At 35.9% G+C, this 22,700-nt stretch overlaps 1 protein-coding gene across 7 annotated transcripts in view; it reads left to right on the top strand.

Annotated features, from left to right (window-relative positions):
- The first annotated feature begins 274 nt into the window (after nucleotides 1-274).
- The window catches only part of LOC5563839 (MOG interacting and ectopic P-granules protein 1), a 54,574-nt gene continuing 32,148 nt past the window's right edge, over nucleotides 275-22,700 (top strand). For 3 of the 7 annotated variants that reach the window (XM_021842075.1, XM_021842074.1, XM_021842069.1), the window contains exon 1: nucleotides 276-663. The gene's annotated coding sequence lies outside the window, so the exon portion shown is untranslated. Of the gene's footprint in view, nucleotides 664-1,181; nucleotides 1,259-22,700 lie in introns of those variants that run through there. The other 4 variants (XM_021842070.1, XM_021842072.1, XM_021842073.1 and 1 more) reach the window with 4 other exon arrangements.

Genomic DNA, 22,700 nt, shown 5'->3' with positions numbered 1-22,700 from the left:
GAACATGGAAATGATCACCTTCCTCGCCACCCACTTCCGCCCGGAAGAGAGTTTCCTGTTGAACGGGTTTTCAATTAGTCAATCATGTTTTATTGCATTCTGCACCCAAGCGCTAAAGCTAAAAAAGTGCCAAAAGACGCCGCTGGATGGCGCGCGGCATCAGCTTCCTTTCCCATGAACAGCCAAACAACGACTTCCTGTTGCTGTTGCGACTTGCCGCCTCCGACTGAAGAGCAAAGCAGAAAACGTCACCCTTCGGGTCCGACTGTCAGTCAGTTCTCTCAGTCACAGACAAACACTCGTACCGTTCACAGTGCAGTTATACTCTTTCTAGTCTCAGTATTTCGATTCGTGCGAGCATACGAAAGAACCAGCAAGATCTCCTGTCGTTGTTCAACACATACGAAAAGTTTGCTGGAAAAGCTATTATTCGCTGGGTGAGTGAGGGAGAAGTCAACGACGACGCCATTTTATGTTTTTACGTTTACGCGCACCACGAAAGAAGAGGCCCCGAAATCTAGCCGTCAGTGAGTTGAGTTGGTGTTCTGTGCAGTTTCGTGAAACCTCTTCTCTCGCGGGTGGTGAATAAAAAACGCGACTTTTTCGGATCAAGTGCCACCGGGAATGCAATGAAAAGTGCACCAAAGTGAAGATTGTCGCAAGGTATGCTTGATTTCGGTGAAGTTTAGTGGTTTCGGCCGCAGTCGAGGGGGTATTTTTGTGAATCAATTTGGCTGGTCCATTTTTTTTAGTGGTCTCCCTGACGATTGTGAAAAGTGAAGCATGTAGAAGAAGTAGCCTGCTACAACAATGATCACTCACGACGACTCTCGATGTTGGTTTGGTTGGCGGCAGAAAGTGCGCCAGTGTGAGTGCCATCGAATGTCAGTTTTCGGGGGGAATGTGTGTGAGTGTCCTGATGCGAGGACTAGTGGCGAACAACAATGTTTGGCACTGGGTCAGCGTTGTCAGATTTGCAGGATATCGGAAGAATGCTACCCTGAAGAAATGAAAGAGATTCTAGTGATGGTTTTAAAGAATGGCATTTAAATATCAGTTATGTACCACGTTCTAAAACAGAGTGAAGCAATCTGCGGCATTAATAACTGAATGATTTATGTGATGCTAATCAACCAATGATTTATTGTTATTTTTAGTGAATTCATATCGATCAAAAAGTAATTTCATGAAAATATTACTAGTGACTTGAATTTGCTCTTGATAGGATTATAATTTCCCATTTACTGGAATATATCAAGTAAGTACCTTAACTCTCTTTCGTGATATTCACATAAGGAACGATACAATAATAACAAGGTATCGAATCGTTGCAGAAACTATTTATTTAAACACGACAAACAGGTTCAACGGTTAAAAATGTAATTATTCAAAACACAATTATACATACATATTCGCCTAATGTATAAATCACTGTTTTTGGTCAACCCTGATATAGGTGTTCCGATAAAAAATATTTAAAAAAAAATATTTATTATTATACAAATTAAATTAAATATCAAAATTCTTGTAACTATACCATAATTTTTCAACAGTTAACCATAAAACAAAACGTAATTAAGTCAGCTCTCCCTTACTCGATATTTCTTATCTAGTTACCTACTCGATATCGAGTTAAAGAATCATAGTAAACGTTAATTTTGATGGCTACCTCGAATTTCCACTGGTTTTGTGTTCTATATATCGATACTATCTTGATGGTCCCTTTAATAGAGTTTTGAAGGTTGACTGTATTTTCACTTCACTTTCAATTTGTTCTATTATTTTATAATTGATTTATAGTCTATGTCATTTTCACAATTTAAAAGGGGATCGTTAGTGTATCCTTCCAGTAGAAATTAAAAAAATATTCCACACAATTTAGGCCAAAACAATAAATTACAATACTCTTATTGGACAATTCAGAGGCATTTTTCGCGCAAAACATTAAAAATTTTCACTTAATTTATGATAATGCCCTTAATGCCATTGGTAACCAAGTGTGTAGCTCATTGTTACTGAGCAAACTAGAAAAAAAATACACGTTTTTTAGCGATGCTACGAAGCAGAAGAGATCCTCATCGAGCATCGAGCTACACCATCTATGGCATTTAGGGCGAGATCATTAGCTATGGGAGAGATATATTGTTATTTTATTCTGTTTTCATAAAAGTTTATTTTGCCTCTATATACGTTGTGATTAAACTTCTCGTCTGCAGTTACTTAAAATCTGATCGTTGACTTTGTGCACGATTATTTCCTAAATACTTTCAAACCATATGCAGAAGACACCGGGACAAGCTATAGAAACTGCCGACATCTACAAGACTTCAGAAGTACCATAACAATATTTACAAAATGGGAAATTACAGAACGTTGGCATGTAACTCTTATAAAAGTGTTGTTCTTATTTATTTCAATTCAATAAATTTAATTGGTTCTACGGAAAAACAGACGAAATCTTGCACAATTATCAATTTCAAACATAGTACCATGAACATTAACGTCTAATGCTAAAAAAAATATTTTGTAGCTAGGTAGCGGTAGTGCACAAACGTCATACTTGAAAAAAAGAAATACGAGCACCACGAGTGTGCAGTGAGCGCTAGTTGGCTGTACGGTGAAAATAATTCGAATGTTATTGTAATTCGGTCAAAAATTAGAAAATGCAGTTCTCCAAAGTTGGATTTTTATCTAAATCTATGCGAGATACCCTACTTCGAAAGAAGAGCGCATTTAAGCGCATCCGGATGTGAATCGAATGCACCATTTCCAAAGTTAGATATCTAGTCATAGATTAGGAGAAAAATCCAACTTTGGAGAGAAAGCGTTTCTTTTTACCGTGCCGACAATACATTTGTCAATGTTTTCAAAGTGTTTTGTCTGATACTCTCGAGTTAAGAGAGAGAGAGAGAGAGTCTCGACCCTCAAATCGAATGTATATTTAGTACCTCCATATTTTGGCACCACGATAAAATGATGAACTAAAGAAACAAGTTGAGGAGATTGGGATAGTATTTTACAACTTATTTTCATGGAGAAAAAATTCAACTGAGTGGCCACGGTCCTCGGCGATTTGGAGACTTCTAAAGATTATCAGTGCAATGTTTAGTATTGCAGGGTGGATCGAGCAGAATCCTGTGTTTTTCACGGTCTTCTGAGTTTTTTTCCTTGAGCTGTATGAATTTAATTTCCAATCACTTTTTGTGCATAACAGTTGTTTTCGACGATTTCATGTGTTTTTCTATACAATACAGGTTGAGCGCCACTGTGCAAAGTATAAATTCGCCGATCGAGTTAACATTTTGCATAGTTCAATCGCCTTCCTAATATGTGGACGGGGCCTTCCTTAGCCTAGTGGTGAAGTACGCGGCTACAAAGCAAAGCCATGGTGAAAGGTGTCTGGTTTAGATTCCTGATCAGTCCAGGATCTTTACGTACTGGAAATTTCCTTGGCTTCCCTGGGCATAGAATATCGTCGTGCCTGCCACACGACATATGAAAATATTCATTTTGGGAATTAAAGCGCTTAGTTAACAAACGTAAAAATGCTTTTATAACACTCTTGAAGTATGTATGTTACATCAAAAATAAAAATAAAAATCAAAAGCATATTTGTCTTTCTGCCAGTTCTATCCCTACTCAAATTGATTGAAGATGGGGTTGTTTGTCTAATTGCTATCAGTTCTGCTTCCTAAGTAGGAGGTCGTTAATGTAATCTCAAAACCGTTCCTTTCTCATATTTGTTATAAAGAGCTAATTGTTATCCTTCTTAAGGTTTCTACGTCATCATTAATAAGGACATCGATTATCATTAGTTCTATCTATCGTTAGAATTAGAACAAATGGATTGGATTTTCTTTTGAACTGACATCCAATTGAATTAATCGACTTGACCGCTTAGCACGGTGCACAGTGATTCCTCTCCATAAAAAAGCTTGAAAACGGTTTTGAAAAAGATTTCTCATATTCTACTGAAGTTTCTTTGCTCTGATAGACCAGCATTTTAACTCATTTTAGGTGACTTTTTATAAATCAGGAGTCTTTGTCATCAAGTTAAACGGTCCTTGAGCTAGAATGGTTTAAAACTAGAATCCTTTAGTATCGTTATCGATTCAACATAAGTTTCTCCGCTTCGGACTGTGTCAGCTCCCTTTGAGTAACCTCCATAATTTACCTAGTTTCGAAGATCGTTGTAAATTTATAGGGTTAGAGTTGCTAAGTGTTCGTCGCGATGTATCCAGATCTCTGTTTATCTCGGATTTGCTTCAATCAAAAATGAATTGCCCTTCGTTGCTATCACAACTTACCTTCAATATTCTATACCGTCGTCTTCGATCCTGCACATTGTTTTTTCTTTGGAGTGCTCGCACAAATTATGGGCACAACAAGTCGTTTATTAGTTTGTGCCGAATCTTTAATCGTTTTTCGTCTTAATTTGTTTTCCATCTTTCTCGTTACACCATCTGTAAAAAATATAGCCAAATACTCGCAGCCTGAGTTAGTCAAAGTAGTTAACTTTTACTAGATGTAATTATAGATGTAAGCCAAAATTGTGTAATTTGGAAACTATGTAAGTTCTGTTGATACAAAAGACGAGATGGTTTTGCGCCCATTTGAGGAAGACTAATGTTGATCTACTCAAATGGGCAGGGATAAGCCCAATAAGAAAAGATATATTAGTATCATGATTTTTAAATAAATTTGCCTTTTTATTCACACCCAAACAGAAGTATTCAATATACTCATTAATATATGAATGTATTCAGTATTGGGTTAGTCAAACGACAGAAAATCTCTGTTGCGTAAGATGAGGTTACGATTCATCGAAACTTGACAGTAAAAACTTCAAATTAAGACTAGTGTGATATGTACGCGAATGTGTGCTCATATTTAAAAGTAAGTTGAATTTCATGAGATTTTCCCAATGATAAAAAATCAAATCACGTCGGTCATGTTCTTCAAAATGCACTAAAAATTTAACTTTCACTTTATGAAATCTTTGATAATACTATTCAATTATCATATAAAAATACAAACATATTTTGGGAATAAATAGTGAAAGTTAACTTTCCGACTATTTTCTGCCTTTGCATCACTGTGCGGTGGTATCCTACGTTCCATCACTAACAAAACATTTCCACATGCATGGAAGGTGTGAAATGTTAAAATTCTTCGGTTTTAAGTAATGACGACTATATAAAGTAAAAAGATACAATACGCCCCCCTCCCCCTTTAATGAAAAACTTAAATATAAAATGCTTTACTTATTTATGTCAAGGTGTTTTTTGTTTAGTTAATCATGCTGTGAATGCAACTTTCTTTTGCCAGGTAGCTTCTAAAAAGAGTATAAGTTTAATTATTTTGTGAACTGTTCAAATCTCGACGTTTCAAAATAACCCAGGCAATATGTTCCCCCGTAAAAAAAAGTTCTACAGCGTTGTAGAAGTGTTTCCAAAGGCAATACCTCAACCTGCTAAGCTTAAAAGTGTTCATTAGCATTCGTCTCCCGGTGAAAAATTTTGTAATAAGTACAATAATAGAGAATGTATTTCATCGACAATGAGGCTTACTTATCGGATGCAAAATGTTAATCCAAAGGCCAGATTTTCGATATTTTTGGAATTTAATTTTGCAGTTAATACTTTTCGAAAAACATATATGCGCAACATCATTTTTTCGCGGAAATATAAGATATGTAATCTTGTTTACGTGTGAAAGAAGCTTCAATCCCGTAAAACGAAGTGGAACATATAACACCAAGTTGCCCAAATTAATTTCCCATTGACATAACTCTCCCCGATGGCCTTGAGAACGTGACCGACGCTGCTTTTAATTTAGAAATTTGAAGGTTAGTGTGATTGCACATTGAAGATGGAAAAATGCTGCAAAATCAAAGCTCCTCACTCCCATTGTCCATACACAAATTTGAAAATTTGTATGAACCGTAGTCTTCTGCCAGAAACAAGACCCATATTTGACCACGTGGTTTATGGAGCATTCTTGTATGTAGTTGATCTGTTTTATCCATCACTAATGCTGAATTTCATGTTATCATAAGTTAGGCGAAATTTGTGCAGTTTTGTGTCTTTTGCCTGTAAGGGCTGTGTGCTGTTTTAATTTTGTGCATAATTTCGTGTTTACTGACCTTGTTGTTTACAAATTTTGTGAAAATGTTGCATTAGGAAGATCCTAATTCAAATCCCTACAGTGTGGCGTTAACAACACAAATCAAGTTGTTGCTTCTTTTTCTTCTTGACATTACGTCCTTACTGAGATAAAGTTAACTTCTCAGCATAGTGTTCCAACAGCACTTTCACAGTTAACTGAGAGCTTTCTTTGCCAAAGTCGCCATTTTTGACACGGCAGGCACGATGATACTCCATGTCCTGGAAAGTTGAGGAAATTTCCCTTAAGGTGAATGCATCAAATTTTTGAGAGCACAAATCTGGAGAAACAAAAAACTATTCACTCTGAAAATTTGATAGATTAATTACCGCCATCGAGTAATCAATCATCGATCAAGTTTTCAGCTTAATCGATTGTTTGGTTCTCCAGATTTGTGCTCTTGTAGATTTTAAGTTTGGTTAAGGTCCTGGGCCAACCAGAAATCGGAACCAGATACTTTCAGCATGGCTTTGCTTTGTAGTCGTTGACATTCCCACTAAGGAAAATCCCATATCGTTTATAATGTTTATATTTGCAAAATTTGCTTCAAGGCTGCTGGCAGCACTGCCGAGTCAGCATGTGCGAATGGCTGCACGATCGACGACGCGCCGTCCAGCAGCGAGCTGTTGTACACACAGAGAGGCATGACGATGGGTCGGTCTGTCAGACAGAGCAGAAGCAGAGACAGGGGCAACTCACCGCATGCGAGGCTTCAAGGGTTAGTGGGCGGCGGGTGCAAGGGAGGGCAGTGAGGTGGTGGGGTGTTGTGAAGTTTTTAAATACGGTGCTCTGCAGTGGGGCCCTCGAGTCTCCGCCTCGCAAATCCAAGATGGCGGCCGGGGGCAATTAATCTGCATCCAGGTCCCAAAAAGGGTCCAGAACCGTCAGATTCCCGGCATATCCGGCAAAATCACTTGGAAAACAAACCAAAACTGGTGTGCGTTCGGACTCAAGCTGATGCTTTGCTTGGGCCAGGCTATTGGTAGTTGTGTGTTTCAGAACTCGTCTTCTCCTCGACCGCGATTTACTACTTCTGTTTGGCTCTCGCGACTTGCTTTTAAATGTTGCTCACAGCTGATTATATACAAATATCACATATTCCCCGTGTGATTAGCTGGTGCATGCTTCTCAAAGTGCCGTTCGTTAACCGCAGGTGCGTGGGAACTTCCGCAAAAATGGACCTAATCCTTCCCGACTAAAGGTCATCCCCGAAGAAAAATCGAGCTGTCATTCTTACGGCTTTTCATGTTGCCAAAAACAACCCCCACTTCATAAGGGTTTCCCCCACAGCAGTAAATAAGCAATGTTTACATTTATCGGCTTCGAAAACGACCATAAACTGCTTATTATCCTCCAGGATTCACCTCCAGAACTTGTGAAAATGACTGGAAAATCCCCGCAAAGATTCCATTTGCGCCCCGCGTCGTCTCGAATCAGCGCCACAAAGCGAACCCAATTCCGGAGGGCTGAGCGCTAGTTGGTGAAAAATTTTCCTCCGCTCGCTCGGACTGTTTCTGCAGCATTTTGAGGTTAGGTTTCGAGGCACCACTACTACTACCACTTCCCATCGCGCGGCGGCCAATCCACAATGGATGATGGGTATCGTCGATTCGCAGTTACTAGAGGCAGAGGGTCACGGCGGGGAGGAAGGAGCGCCTTGGCGGGTGCGGTGGGTGAACGAAAGCGATGAAAAGGCAGAAAACGAAACGATGAGGTGTTCCAGAAGAAGAGGCAGCAGCTGGCGGTGGTGGAAAAAGGGATGGTGACAGACGAGTCAAGAGGGGAGGGGAAGAACCACATGGGGCAGCGGGGGAGGAATGGTTCGTTGATGAGGTATTACTCGGAGGAACTTACCTTTCAAAGAGACTGTACTGCGCTTCAATGTTCCGTCGTAATTGAACAAGATAACCTACCCCAGTCTCTTGAGGGGAGCTTTTTTCGGGGGGAAGGATATTTTCCTAGGGAATTTGAATCGCACTTAATGTGTTTAATGGTGATGATTGTTTCATCATTTCATCAATCAAGAATTCTCCAAACGGGGCCAGCATGAGCCGATGCGATGCTACGTTTTGTGCGCAAACAATAGATTATGTAACGGTTCGTTCACCTCGTTACTCAGGTTGATTGCAAATTTGAAGTCTGATGCACCAACGAGTAGGAGGTGTATGTTCTTTAGTTAGCATATTGAGTGAATTTTACAATGTTCCATCAATTAATTGAATGCTGCATACTACTGTGAGATTTGCTCAATGATTGCTTACTTCTCTGATGCGTTTTCAAAGTACGTCAGGATATAATAAGTTGGATATTGGGCATTGTGTTCTATGATCACTTTCTCAGTTGTTATTCACTGAGAATTTTCCAATTATCCACTCTTTTACTATCGTAGATACTTATGTCCAGAAAAGCCAAATACTTGCTGGATCGGTAGTCGATTTTTATCCAACCTTTCATCTTCTTCTCCTAGACATAATGTATTCACAGGGACAGACCCAGCTCCTCAGCTTAGTGTTCTAAGTTCAGTTCTACCGTTGTTAACTGATAGCTTCGTTTGCCGAAGAAACCTGAACCGTCCGAGAATCGAACTTAAACAGCTTCATAATAGCTTTGCTCTGTAACCATGGACGATACCACTAGGCTAAGAAAGACCCGCAAACCATTCTTTAATGGTTTCAAACCCAACCCGATTCAGGATCTCCCGAACTACAATTTTCTTGACGTTGGCTTGTTTATATAACGCCTCCAATGGATCACAGCCTGTTTCCAAAGATGTATAATAAGCTTCTCTGCTTAGTGTTAGAAATGTATTTCCACAGCTCATAACACTGAGAGTTCTCCTTACCAAAATTGTCATAATCGCATTTGTTTATTATGTGATGATATTATATAATACAGTCAACCCTCCATGAGTCGATATTGAAGGGTTCATCGACTCATGGAACTATCGAGTCACGGAACAGCAATGCAATGGAAAGCTGTTTGAAGGGACCATCATAGTAACCATGAAATTTGATATTCAGTATGGTTTCATGAGTCGATATCGAGTAATGGAACATCGACTCATGGAGGTTTAACTGTAATACTATCTTTATACCCTGAGAAGAAAAGCAAATTTCGATTGCGAAAAGTCCTGCAACGACCGGGAGTCGAACCAAGACACTTCAGCAATTCTTTGTAAGATGGGTAATACCACTAGGCTAAGGGTGGCTCCCCATACAAAACAAAAAGTTCAAGCCTTACGTGACCTTCTTGTTTGAACAATGATAAAATAATATTTTTTCTCGATCAACCAATAAGTTTGATTAAGGTCACTCTGCACTCAATTTCAATACCAATAAAGTTTTGGTAATTTTTCCTGTAATGTGAATTATTTCTTATTTTCGATTTGAAAATCTCTACAGTCACAATACCCCCCAGCGATTCAAGCGCTCTACCTGTCATGTTCGATTTGGCTCCGATAGTTCTATCCGCCAGACTGTGAATAAAGTGACTGTAGTATAACATGGTACGGGTTCTATGTGGCAGTATTCCAGAATTGGGTCCTAAAGCCCTGTCCCAATTTTAGTGCCAAACGCTTAAGTTTAGGCCTTAAACACTTGTTTATTCAATTTTTTAATGTTTACCGTTTGTTTAAGTCCACAAAACATTTTTTTTTGTTTTTTATTAGATTTTGTCACACCCCTTGGCTTAAACTCAAATTTTGGGTGTGTTTTGTTTTCCGTGTCCCTTCCAAAATGTCAGATAGGAACAATCCCAGTGAAAAAACTATGACCCCTGTGGTGTTTTTGTCGACTGAGCGAACGTCAAACATGATCTTAAGTGTCAAGGTTCATTTATGGACCCAATTTTTAAATTAAAGTTTAAACATGATTTAGCCGTTATTTGAGCGGGAAAAATTGCTAAAGTAGTTACAGTAACATGCTCTTTCGTGTTATTGAACAAAAACAAGATTTCATTCAACATTTTAGGACCCTATTGGATATTCATATGTAATATACAACAGTTTAATAGTATATGGGTCTTGAGAATTGTGTTGAACCTCCTAATTAAGCAAAGCATACTGTATGCTTGGTTTACTATGTAAGTATAATGTTTTACAAAAGATGGTTTTAAGTCTAGAATCCGTCACAATTATACATTTCTACACTAATTGATATCTTAAAAAAAAAAACTTCAATTAGAGTTGTAACATGTTTTCGACTAAATACTATATTAGTCATACCTCGATATAACGTAACCTCTTTATAATGTAACTCGATATAACATAACTTTTTGGCTCCCATTTATTTTTCCATTTTTGATTAAAAACATGATTTATACCCTACTCCTATTCTGAGATTTTCCTTAGAAATGGTGCCAGAGATTCCACCACATTTTTCTTTTTTTCATAGCGATTTCAGAGACTCCTCCTAAAGTTTCTAGAAACATTTGATCAGTATAAACTTAACGAATTCCCGTCTCAAGAATTCCTTGACGAATTTCGTCAGAAAGTTCTCAATGAATTCCAACAAGAAATGGTTGAAATATTCCTCCAAGAATTTTTCCAGAATATGTTCAAGGAATTACGGATTCTTTGAATTTTAAATTCAACGATTTTGAATTTCTCCAATAGTGTTTTTTATAAATATATCTTTGAATTCTACTGTGCCCTTGATTAAAAATTTCATATAAAGTTGATTCAAACCATTCCGCCTACGATGCCTTCATTTATTCCAAAGTCAAGAGATTCATAAATTACTCCAGCAATCTTTCAAGAATTTCGTCCAGCAGCCCTTTTAAAGAACAATCCAATTATTATTGTTGGAATGCTCTACAAATTATTCCAAAAAATCGTACAGGTTTTTCGTTCAAAAACCTGAACAATTTTCTTGGAATTTCTTCAGCAACTTCATTATGAATTTCTGCAGAACTTTCTCCAAATATTTGTACAAGAACCATTGTATGTACTACTACTTATGTTTCTTCAAGGATTCTATGTGGAACGAAATTCTTTCTTGATTCCATCAGGACATTCAATAATTCGTATTTACATTGGGTTCTTCAAGTCATTCTTGAAGTTATCGTGCAGAGATTTTTCTATGGATTTTTCGTCCATAAACTGAGCAAATTCCTTAGATCCCCCAGAGAATTCTCCTAGAATACTTCCTAAAATCCCACCACGTATTCGTTCAGAAACTTTTCTATTGAAAATCCCTTAAGATCAGTTCTTGTTTTTAATGGAGTTTTCTACTGATTTCTTCATGAGGTCTTGAAAAAATAAATAAAGAGTTCTTGTGACATTAATTCTAAAATTCTATCAGAAAATTACTAAAGGATTTGTTTTAAGGGATCTATCACGAGCTCCTCATAAGAAAATTCTTGAAGTTTCGTAATTGCCAGCTAAAAATGTCCATGCTCAACATTAACTTTTTTAAAGGTTTCTAAATATCTAAAACATCTCATTATTAATTTATTTGAGAGTTTTTCCGAGTATTCAAGGATTCCTTCAAAGATTTTTCCTTAATACATTTCTTCAAGGATTACTGCAGCAGAGACGTAAAAAAAATAAAAGGAAAAGAAAAATGTAAAAAAAAATAAACACGGAAAAATATCGGAAAAAATATGTAAGACAGACTAAAAATGCTTGCTAGGTCAATAATATCAATTCAAGACCTATTTTCAAAATCGAACAATACATGTTGAACGACATTAAGAAAAAAAATTGCTTCGATATAACGTAACGAAAATAAAAATCGAGTTACGTGATATCGAGGTAATTCTGTATTTAAGTATGAATGTCGTTCACATACTGAACCAAAATAAGTGGGCCTAAATAAGAACCGGGGTACTTCGGAGGTTACAGAAATGGGTGTTGAGGGAGCATTACTTGTATCAGATTTATGTTCTTCTGAGTTCAAAATTTATGTCCTATTCAGTTGAATTTACGGGAGTTAAAATTGTTCAATAAGCTGAGTACTAGGGCGGTTCAAAATTTAAAAATGTTTGAGAATCAAATCTCCCATATGTTCCTTGCCATCCTTACTATAAAAATAGCGTTCTGTAAAATTTCACAGATGTTGTCTTTGGGCCACCTTTAAATCACCATCTAGAAAGCTGAAAATTTCACAGAGCACTATTTATATGGTAAGGAGCATATGGGAGAATGGATTTTCAAACATTTTTAAAATTTGAATCGCCCTACTTAGTACATATGTTTCCATGATTCCAGCGAACACAGTCCCGGATTCAAGCCACCTGTTCCGCATTACCAAGCGTCCCGGAAAATGTTCCGGATTTGATCAGTTGATCAACAAAAAAATTAGTTTATCATTTTACCTTGTTGAGTTTTATCGCGATTCCACAATACTTCCGCAAATTTAAGATGTTATTTATCACCTTAGTTCACAATCAATGACACTATTTTTTAATGAACATTGAAACAGTTATTTTAGGATTTTAGAGTTAAGCTATGGCGTATCTTGAGTTTCCAATGGAGGTTTATACTAAAAATTTTGAAAATCTTTATAATTTCAACCAACAAAAAATTAAGTTTTTATTTTTGAAATTAGCATTTAGATATAAAAGATTCTTGTGTACATATAAGAGAGCCAAAAATATTTTAAAGGTTTTAATTTGTTTCAAAAAGAAATATCGAAATCTTATAATAAAAATTTATTGAATTATTTATTAACGGTTCAATTTTCCAAAATCATGTTTGTGCCATATATTAATGAATTCAAAAACAAAGCATACGAATTAATTATACAAGACTTTTGTTGCAAATTATTTTTATTATTTTTTCATGAAAAAATAAATTTTATAATAAGACCGTTCTTAGTCATGTGGTAACGTCGGTTGCTATAAAGTAAAGGAATCTTGGTTCGATTCTTGGTACGGACTGCATTTTGTTCTGGTAGCGGTATTAAATGCATTCAAGATTTGTAAAATTGCCAAAAACATCTCTTCGTTAAAACCTTTTACATTATTCGTAGATAATTAGTGCTAACAGACAAAACGAAGTGCCACGTTTTTTTTTTTCAAATTTATGGAGGGATTATTAGAGTAAGTTCAATTCGTGATTTTCCAAAAACGAAGTGGTTATACTGAATTGAAAAAAAAAATCTTTTAACATTTTTTGCAATGATCCATTAAATTCTTACTTATATTATTGATAGATGATGTCTTGGCGTTTTTGCGATGATCATTCAGATGTTTAGTGTCACTGGAAACATTTTAAATTATATTGTCCCGGATTGGAGTAAAATATATCTGGTCACTTTAGATTCGGAGAAAAAAAAATCCTTATAATTTGGACTCCCTTGCATTTTATTTCGCCATGATAATCCTGAATTCGCCATCTCCCATATTGAGAGAAATGCTTGCACTGTCTCCGTCCGATGATAGTGAATGAAGCATCTCTGTTAAAAAATCGTGTGACATCGTCTATTGGCTATACCGCTTTGCATCACTGCTGTTAGCCCTAATAATTAATATTTTAAGGGTCTTTTGACTGTTTCGATAATTAACAGAAAATCGTTAAATTCCAACTAATTTGAAATCCTTTTTGTATGTTCTTGTGTTAGATCTTAATATATCTTGTATTTTACATAAGCACTTTTATTACTTACCACTTATAACTTAATAAAACAGTGTTTATTGAGTCAGCCTTGATATCAATAATATAGTGCTGTTCTGGTATTTGCCAGGATTTGGATTCGCCCGACCTAGATTCGAATCTTCATCTTTGGAGTGCATGTCTTATTTTACCGCAACATGAAATCAAAAGTGTTTGACAAATATTTTGTTGGGATTGCTGGAACAATTGCTGAACTTTCAGCTAACAAAGCGAACATTGTCGAAATCTCTACAAAACAGCCATGGGCTGAAAGTCTCATTAATTAAGACAATAAAAAAATATTTCTTCTGGAATAAAATTCTAAAATTTAGGGTTTTTTGCAGACCCTTTACTAGTCCGGGATTCGATCCAACTTTAGCATGATCTTGCTGGATAGCTGTGCGTTTATCGATATGGATGTCTGCGTCCCAAACTAAAGTAACTACAACACTTGACTTGTATCTGGCTCTCATAAAAGCAAAATTTTATTCAAAAATACACAAGGATGTCCAACATTTAAAAAAAAATCAATAAATATTTATTTCACGATCGATACCAAATGTTTCCTTTATAGTAAAACGCAATCAATTCATTACTAGGTATGTTTTACTCGAAATTCGAAATAGAAAGGTTCTCAATTGGATCGTTATTAGTCGACTTGTTTATCATGTTTTTTTGCAGATAAGGATTAGGGTGGTTCAAAGTTCAAAAAAGTTTGAAAATTAAATCTCCCATATCTTCTGTATCATCCTCACGATAAAAATAGTGTTCTTTGAAATTTAAGGCTTTTTCGGTGGTGATTTCAATGTGGCCCAAAGATGATGTATATGGAAATAACTATGGAGAAATTTTGAAAGCTGTTCCAGAAACATTACTTCTTTAATGTAAGTAAAAACTTACCATCTCAAAGTGAAAACTCATTATTTAAAGGAAGTTACAAGAAAGCATAAAGGCTTGTAAACTTCTGCAAAAATCAAAAAGCATTGTTTTTTCGGCATCTTGCTATATTAAAGTATTTAAAAAAATAGTTCTCACTACTAGCCGCTAATTTGTACTTACATTACATTTGCGGAATTTGGGGCAAGTGTGCCATCCCTGATTTTTATAAAAACTACAAGATATATTTTCTCTTTGAGCTTTACAATATGTTCCCTTTTAAATCATAATACAATGATCAACATATGACAAAAATTGCTGTATTTTTCACGTATTTACGACGACTTCTATACTTTTTGGGGCAAGTATGCCATCTTTTTGGTAAACAAAAATGGTTGGAGTGAAATTTATAAAAATGTAAACATCATCAACAAAATCATAATAATAAACTAAAATGAGGCACTAGTAGTGGTTTCTAAAGTGTAGAAGGGGAATAGCAAACATGTTTGCTCCCAACATGTTTTTTTCTCCAAATATTCGATAATAACATGATTCTAGGCGTTTTAAGAACTGTTTTACTTATCTTCATAAATATTTTACCGCTATTTAACGCTGATCTAGAGTAATATTATACTGATCCGCCGTAATAAATGGGTTATTCATATCGTATCGTATTGAATGGAGACAAAAATAACCATTTTAGTTATTCGAATTGACTAGTAGAGAGTTCCGTATGTGATGAACCTTGTTATAAAGCATCCCCTTATGACGGAAAACTTAAAAATATTTTTCAAATTATTAATTAGGTACTGCTTAGAAATATTAACAGGAAATAAAGAAAATTTCATTACCAGTAGAATTACATGAATGTTCATTCGGTGGCCGTCTTTCCCCATATGGGTGGCACATTTACCCCATAGTGTTGAAATTTAGATTATTTTGGATGATATTTGAAAAAGTTCAAAACTAATACTTTTTGAAAATGTTTTCTTTTCAAATGGCACATTGCTTATGACAAGATGCGAAACTAACATCATGAGGCTAAAATTGTGGGTTTTCTTAAGCTTTAGACAAAGTTAGAGAACAATTTGTTTAAGGTGGCACACTTGCCCCAAATCCCGCTACTAACGTGTTTGGAACATTTGTTTAAATTTCTCCATAGTAATTTCCATATAAGCCTACATTTTCTTTGGGCCACCTTTAAATCATCGCTGAAATTGATAAAAACTACACAGTACACTATTTTTATCATTGGGAGAATAGGGAGATATGGGAAATTAGATTTTTAAACTTTTTTTTTTTAATCTTGAATCGCTCTAATGAGGATATATGATTTGTTTTTGTTCAAACAATTTTAAAACCGTAAGATATTGTTAAAGTGGAATGGAACACTTTTACAGTACCGCTAACGAATGTTCTCGATCCAGCGAGCGTCTTTAGACTGTCATGATGATTCCCGATTTCGGCCATGCATTTCCTGTACTATCATGTTTAATATTTGAAACGATTGGTCCAGACTATCACCATTCATAATGATGATGATGATTTGAATTGACGTTGCTACTGACGATGAGGTTGTTGCGCGTGGGTGGACTTGTGTGGGTGTTAATGCCCTACTCTTTAACAGATGTATCACAATCTGATTTATCAAGTGGACTTTGGGTGGTGGTTTTTTCACCTACAAAATCATTGAATAATGCATCCCAATAATGGCGCGTGAAAGGCTGTTTATGGGCATCATTGACCACACCCGGACAACAGCAGTCAACTACCTCGGGGGATGAGATTATTTAAATGTGGCAACGTGGCACTTTCCAGGGGACCCCAGGTTGCATGGTAATGCAGTAGGGGATTGTGGTAATGTCATTTGAGGTATGTTGGAACAAGGGGAAAAGCATGGAAATTAGTATATCTGTTAATTGGGTCGATAAATTTATGATGAAATGCAGATTGAAGCGCCATGGTAGAATGAATTAAATGTAAGAAGTGAATATTTTTGTTATGCCTGTCAAAAATTTTGAATTTCCCCTAAAGCAATATCACGAAAATTACAAAAGCTTTTTTCAAAGTTTTTGAACAAATTTGTTTGAGGTTTTTTTCAATAATTCTTACCACAATTGCTTCAAGACTTTGGTACGCTGATTTTCCAGTAATTCTACAAGCCATTTTGTCATGAATTTATTTAAAAAATCAAGACGGATTTTCACGGGAATCGCTTCATAAATTCTATGATTATTCCGTAAAATTAACTAGAATATCCTCATAAATTGGGGCCCAGATAGCCGTAGCGGTAAACGCACAGCTATTCAGCATGACCATGCTGAGGGTCGTGGGTTCGAATCCCGCTGGTCGAGGATCTTTTCGTAAAGGAAATTTTCTCGATTTCCAGGGCATAGAGTATCTTCGTACCTGCCACACGATATATATATGCAAAAATGGTCAATCGGCGAAGAAAGCTCTCAGTTAATAACTGTGGAAGTGCTCATAAGAACATCTGAGAAGCAGGCTTTGTCCCAGTTGGGACGTAACGCCAGAAAGAAGAAGTAGAAGATCCTCATAAATTCTAAAGTCTTATGATAGGAACTCTTTGAGACGTTTTCAAAAAATGTCTTGATTCCGAAGTAGAACCTTCCAAGTATCTGTCTACAGTTCCACAACATTATGTGTCGATAATAATTAGCGGACTTTGGGGCAAGTGTGCCACCCCTGCTTTTTATAAAAACTACAATATATATATTTTTTCTTTGAGCTTAACAATATGTTCCTTCATAGTTCACAATATGATAATCAAAATATGATGAACATTGCTCTATTTTACACGTATTTACATCGATTTTTGCAAAGACAACCAAAATTTGAGTGGATCTTTATAAGATTTCGTTGTTTCCAAATAGCATGGTACACCCGATTCTGTTTTTGCACGGATTTTTTTTACACGGCCGTGCAAAAAAAGTTTCCATACATATTTTTCCGCCAAAACCTTATTTTTGCATGAAACGTCGAGAAATGGTGTTACTTTTTTTGCACGGTTTTTGAAATTTTGAACTGAAAACTTTTTTTGCACGGTACGCATCCCCCGTGCAAAAACAGAATCGGGTGTAAAAGGTAAATTATTAACAGATTTTTCTAACGTACTGTACATCGTGAAACTATTCAAATGTGTAAGTTATTGTGGCATTTGAACGAAAAAAGTATTTAGTTTTACATACAAAATCCAGTTTGGTTGAAATGTATAGTTATTGGGGCAAGTGTGCCACCTATTTGATAAACAAAAATTGTTGAAGTGAAATTTATAAAAATGTAAACATCATCAACAAAATCATAATAATAAACTAAAATGAGGCACCGGTAGTGGTTTCTGAAGTATAGTAGGGAAATAACTAACATGTTTGCCCCCCAAAGTGATTTTATCTCAAAATATTCAATAATAACATGTTTTTCGGCTTATTAAGTACCGTTTTACATATCGACATCAATATTTTACCGTTTTTTAGTGCGGATCTAGTGTAATATTATACATATTTGCCGTAATATAAGGGTACTACTTATATTGTATTGAATGGAGACAAAAATAACCATTTTAGTTATTCGAGTGAGTAATAGAGAGTTACGCATGTTTTGAACCTTGTTATAAAGCACCACCTTATTACGGTAAACTTAAAATTATTTTTTAAATTATCGATTAGCGTCTGCTTTTTAAGTAATATTAATATGAAATAAAGAAAATTTCATTACAAGTAGAATTACATGCGAGGTTCATTCGGTGGCCGTCTTGCCCCATATGGGTGGCACACTTGCCCCATAGTGTCGAAAAATAGGTTATTTTGGATGATATTTGAGAAGCTCCAAAACTAATACATTTTGAAATTATTTTCATTTCAAATGGCACAGTGGTTATGAAAAGATGTGAAACTATCATCATGAGGCTAAATTGGTGGTTTTTATAAGCCTTGGGCAAAGTTAGAAAACAATTTGCTTAAGGTGGCACACTTGCCCCAAATTCCGCTATAAACTGTTGTCATCTTTCTAAATAGCACTCCAAGCAGCCGACGAAAAAATAAACACAAAACAGTCAAGTTTTAGGAACATACTGCTCCTTCAACTTCTGGTGGTTTGAATTGATTACTAATTTTTGATGCTTCATTGTATTGTGTTTGGCCATATAGAAGAAACAGCGAATTTTATGCAGAGGCGGCAAGTATGTTAAAGAAACCTAATAAATCGATATTAAATTGTAGTTTTCTGATATATAGCGCACAACCGGTGAAACGATTCCATGTTTTAGGCGAGTAGTGTATACTGATACTCAAATCAATTACTGCTTATAGTATTTTTAAAGTTTCCTTTTTGAAATTGGTAGCTCTGCTGCCGATAAGTTTCTCCAAACAGAGCTTGTTCGACTTTCTAGTAAACTTTGCAAAAATGTCTTCCCCTTTGCTTTTACCCCTGTCCATGCCAACACCTACTGGTACTTTTTCACAAAACCATCGAGCACGCTGGTGTTCTCTAGCATGGCCGTTGTTGCTGCTGCTGCTGTTGTTGCTGCTATTGGTATTTCTGGGAAGTAGGGTACTGTTGGTGAACAGTTTTCCCAGCGATCGTGCAGAAGTCAGTGTAAGTGTAGTGTGCTTCAGCCATCTACCAACACAAGCTCCCGAGCGGACACATTCAGCAGCTGCACACATTGACAAACCAATCCAACTAACAGCAATCCGTGCACGCCCCTTCCCCGCTACTCGTTGCCCCTGAATCACAGTAGTGTGGCTGGGCAATCCTCTTGGCTGTTTTAAGTCATACTTGAAAGAAGGGAAGCATGTTTCTGTTCCCGCCAGTTGTCTCTCACCCTTGACCGCGTGGTTTGCGTCCTTGAAGCTGGATGGGGATGCTTTTCAGCAGTTGCGACAATTAAGCTGCTTTGGCCATTATTCTGGAGAGAAGCAATTGTTTTCACAATTTGAGCGAAATGAGCTTTATTGTCCAGATTAATTGATCACGCTACTATTGACACGGATGTGATACTAAAAACAGCGGGGAAATTTTCGCTTTCATGATTTATTGTGCGAATATGGTTATCTGTGCTATTTTCTCTCTGATTATGCTTACCATTCATTCGGTTTTCCGGGTAAATCGCTTTTCATAATCAGTGCTTCTGGCATGCCGTCTAGGGTTACCAGAACAAATGATATCAAATAGAAAAACAATCCATCGATTGAATTTATCGATGAAAAAATATTTATTAGAGGTGCATCTTAATATTAATGATAATCACGATGTGAAAACTATAAAATTACTGATCCCATGCAATAATGATGCATTTTTATTTATTTTAACATGTTGTTCATAATATGAAAATAAATCAAATGGTTTGCTACAAAAGTAATATTGTAATGGATCGTAAAAAAATACATCATGCGATTAAACTGATCGGAAATATAATATAAAATTGAAATTTTATCCGCTGAACTTCAAACCGATTTTACTGAGAATGTATTAGTGTTCTCATTCGCCCTAATTCTGACTCTGTGTTGATTTGTACAACGCTTCTAACATCCCATGGCTGTGTGACTATTGTCGACAGCCTCATTCTCTTCGGCAGCTATTCCATAAGAACTGCAGGCAAATTTCTTCGGCAGCTCAAAATCAGTCGCGTATTGTGGTGTGCTCATTTGCATTGATAAATGATGGATGAGTAAATTCCAAATTTGTTTGTAAAAAAGATGTTTTTTGTCTATGTTTCAACTTTGTAAGGAAAGAGCAAAAATTAACAGGTAGTGCATTTCTCAGAGGTAAGCAGGTCTCTGTTTAGAGTCTTTGTGACTATTTCAACGCACGTCTCTAAAATGTCTATGTTTAATGTAAGGTCTCTAAAATCTCTCTGTTAATCAAAATGGTCTCCAAAGTCACGTTTTTGCCTTAATCTGCTTGTTGTGTATCCTGATGTAGAGACTCCAGAGAAAATTTTACGGCTATTCCACATGTTCTTAATGATATTTTTCTCAGATCTCGAAAAATGCTTCAGGGATTTAGTGATTTCTACAAAGATTCCTTCTGGAATACTTTCAGGTACTCCTGTGCTGCCAGTGATTTCTCAAGGGATGCCTTAAAGAATTTATCCCGAATTTGGGTCAAAATACAACGCTACTACCTCCAGTAATTTTCACAGAGTTTACTCTGAAGAAATTCTAGCGATTATTCCAGGATTTCCTTCAGATGTGTTTTCACTGATTCTTTCAGCGATTTTTCCAGTTGTTATCTATTGTGTGTATCCAGAAATGTAGCTCGGCATTTCTCCAGAATTTCATCAACATATTATTACTGCGGTTCAAACATATCTCGAATAACATTTCCAAATTTCCATGGAATTTCACAACTTCATTAAAGATTCAAAACCAGTTTATAGCACAACTCCATGGTTATGAATAGTTATTTTTCCGATCATTCACACATAAATTTCTTCAGAGAGTCTATCCGAATTTCTTCAAAAAGTCATGGACCTAAATCAGAGATTCGATTTTTTTTTATATCTTAGTAATTTATTAAGAAAATCTTAGAAAGATTGCCATCAAGAATCCAGGAGTTCTTTCAGTGATCATTGTAAGAATTCATCAAGGCATACTTAGAAATTTACGCAAGTCCCATCAGAGATTACTCTAGGATATTCTTTAGAAATTCAACGCGGATTTTTTTTATTTTCTACAAAAAATCTCAAGAAATTCCAGACATCCCTTGATGAATGATTGGAACAATTCCTTGGGAAATTTTTATAAAACAAAATGGCCCTGATTTCCCCAAGATATCATCTATGAAAATATACAAACGACTTCCAGATAAATTTTTTGGGTACCTCGCTATCCATAAATTTGAATCTCATTTTAAGGGAAAGGCTAAGTTCGATTAGAGTATTTTCTTTATATCTGATGTTGATGATTAAAGGCTTTTTCAAATCATTTGATAAGCATTCTTGGTTTTCGTGGAAATCAAAACAAAATAACCAAACTTTTTTTTTCTTAAGTTGTTTACACATTTAAAACAAACATGTTTTTATGATTGAAGTTAAAAATACTTCCAAATTTATCGTTAGATATTTTGTTCAAATGTTTTGGATCCGAACTCTAGCTTTGAAAATAAATTTTTAATAATAAAAATTCATCAATCATGTATGTATTTTGGAGAATTTCTTGAACCTCGAATTATTTTTTTTAAAACCTGGAAATATCTGGGAATTTCATTTCTTTAAATAAGTAGACACTCTGACGTTTGATCTTTGACATGAATCAAAACACATTCACCGATAAAATAACGCGACTGAACAAAGTGACGTCGAGTCAACTTCCAAGACCAACAAGTAGCCTCATGCAGCGAAGAACATTATGCTATTATTTTCTTCCTCTTTGAGCTGTGGGTAATAGCTGAATGGTTAACATTTGTGTGTGCAAATCTAACGGTCAAGGGTTGGATGCGGGTGTCGACTTTTTTATTCTTCGTCGCCTGTCAGATGTTATTTTGATATCGATTTGTTGATTAACTTGCTATGTTATAAGAATATATTCAACTCTTCATATTTATTCAAGATGTTATTTATAATCTTTAAGCTCTCATCTCCATGAATCTAATGATACTACCCATTATTTCGAATGACATGACTTCGAATGCCATTTCCTCGAATGCTGTTACCTCGAATGCACAATCACTCTGCTTGACATTATCCCGGGCTAATGCAAAAATCTATTCGGGGTCATGTTATTCAAGTTAATGACATTCGCAGTGATGGGGTAGAATCTCTGGATAAATTAAATATATTTTGTATCGCGATTGTTGCAACAAAGGTTACTTGTATATATACATATATGGTGAACGATATGTTCATAAAACGATTGCTCGAAATATTAGAATGGATTAACCTAATCATGTTTTACTTGTTCTTAGAGTGAGCAAGCATGCTGATTCTTAGCAGCATCAACTCTCATAGTCAAGCACTGGTTATTAATCAGCTTAATGTTTTCGTCACTCCCTCATGATCCACAACATTAAGTAAAGGATTAAGACCATTCTTCAGATCTGTCCC

This window comes from Aedes aegypti, chromosome 2, assembly GCF_002204515.2.
Source record: "Aedes aegypti strain LVP_AGWG chromosome 2, AaegL5.0 Primary Assembly, whole genome shotgun sequence".
NCBI classification, from domain to species: Eukaryota; Metazoa; Arthropoda; class Insecta; order Diptera; family Culicidae; genus Aedes; species Aedes aegypti.
The sequence above is the reverse complement of the archived record's forward strand: the minus strand, read 5'-3'. Positions and strand labels throughout refer to the sequence as shown.